This window comes from Otolemur garnettii, unplaced genomic scaffold (assembly GCF_000181295.1).
Source record: "Otolemur garnettii isolate 467f Iridium unplaced genomic scaffold, OtoGar3 scaffold00018, whole genome shotgun sequence".
Classification (NCBI taxonomy): Eukaryota; Metazoa; Chordata; class Mammalia; order Primates; family Galagidae; genus Otolemur; species Otolemur garnettii.
Genome location: NW_003852413.1, coordinates 2461307 through 2462770, shown reverse-complemented (window position 1 = coordinate 2462770; position 1464 = coordinate 2461307). Strand labels below are relative to the sequence as shown.

Genomic DNA, 1464 nt, shown 5'->3' with positions numbered 1-1464 from the left:
TGGTGGCAGTGTCAGGGGCAGCCCTCTGCATGGTGGCAGTGTCAGGGGCAGCCCTCTGTGTGGTGGCAATGTCAGGGGCAGCCCTCCGCATGGTGGTGGTGGCGGTGTCAGGGGCAGCTGTCCGCGTGGTGGTGGTGGCGGTGTCAGGGGCAGCCCTCTGCATGGTAGGGACTGCCCTCCGCGTGGTGGCAGTGGCAGGGAGGCTGACTCAGCTGACATTCTGTGTGCGTGGTCTGCTGGCCTCAGGGTGTTCTGAAGGACTGAGAGGAGGTGCTGGAGGTTTGGTTCCCCCACCAGCCACCCAGCACAAACCAGGGGTCTAAGGACCTTTCCACTGTCCCAAGATCTGAGTGGGATGGACTTTGGAAGGACATGTAGCATTCAGTTATATGTGTGACAGAAACTGGCAGCAGGAAGCTGTGTATTCAGAGAGATGTGTGCTTATCTCCAGGAGACATGTCATTTGAAGACGTGGTGCCACCCAGCTGCTCAAGGCACAGCCCTGTGGAAGTGCCAGGGTCACAGTGGGTCTGATGCTCCTCCCATAAGAACTGCGTGAATCCTTCTCACCAGGGGCAGCCCTAGAAGGATCCCTAGAAGACCCAGAGTTTCTTTCTTTCTTTCTTTCTTTTTTTTGAGACAAAATCTTACTATGTCACCCTCAGTAGAGTGCTGTGATGTTACAGCAACATCCAATTCTTAGGCTTAAGCAATCCTCTGGCCTCAATCTCCCAAGTAGTTGGGACTACAGACCTGGCTATTTTTTTGAGATGGAGTCTCGCTTTTGCTCAGGCTGGTCTTGAACCTATGAGCTAAGGCAATCTGCCCACCTTGGCCTCCCAGAGTGCTAGATTATGGGCATTAGCCACCGTGCCTGGCCTTCTTGTTGTTTTTTGACACAGTCTCACTTTGACACTCTCAGTAGGGTGCCATGATGTCATAGCTCACAGCAACCTCAAATTCTTGGGCTCATGAGATCCTCCTGCCTCAGCCTCCTAAATAGCTGGGACTACAGGTACCCACTGCAATACCCGACTAGTTTTCTTCTTTTAAGTAGAGACAGGGTCTTTCTTACTCTTACTTAGGCAGGTCTTGAACTCCTGAGACCTCCCAGAGTGCTGGAATCATAGGCGTGAGCCACTTCGTCCAGCCCACTAAACTTACTTGTGTGGTTTGATCCTGGAAACTCATCAATATTTATCAAAAGGCCTAATTCTTGGTGAACTCAAGTTTTATTGTTTTGCCACGTCAACCCCTTCTGAATGAGCAGTGGCTGCGCTGGGTGCATCCCGTGCTGGGCAGCCGTCACTGGCTCATTCCCTCGGTGCGATGTCGTGAGGCTCCTTTGTCCTGGTGAATTCTCTCCCCCGGCCTACTTCTCGTTTGGTTCACTACTCATTTTGTTTCCCATAAAGCATTTACATCGTTCTGAAGTCTAGACTTTTTAGAGCGTTTGGCACTATC

At 51.8% G+C, this 1464-nt stretch overlaps 1 protein-coding gene across 1 annotated transcript in view; it reads left to right on the top strand.

Annotated features, from left to right (window-relative positions):
* RNF213 (ring finger protein 213) overlaps window positions 1-1464 on the top strand; it is a 116976-nt gene that overhangs the window by 36253 nt on the left and 79259 nt on the right. The gene's annotated exons all lie outside the window — the stretch shown is intronic.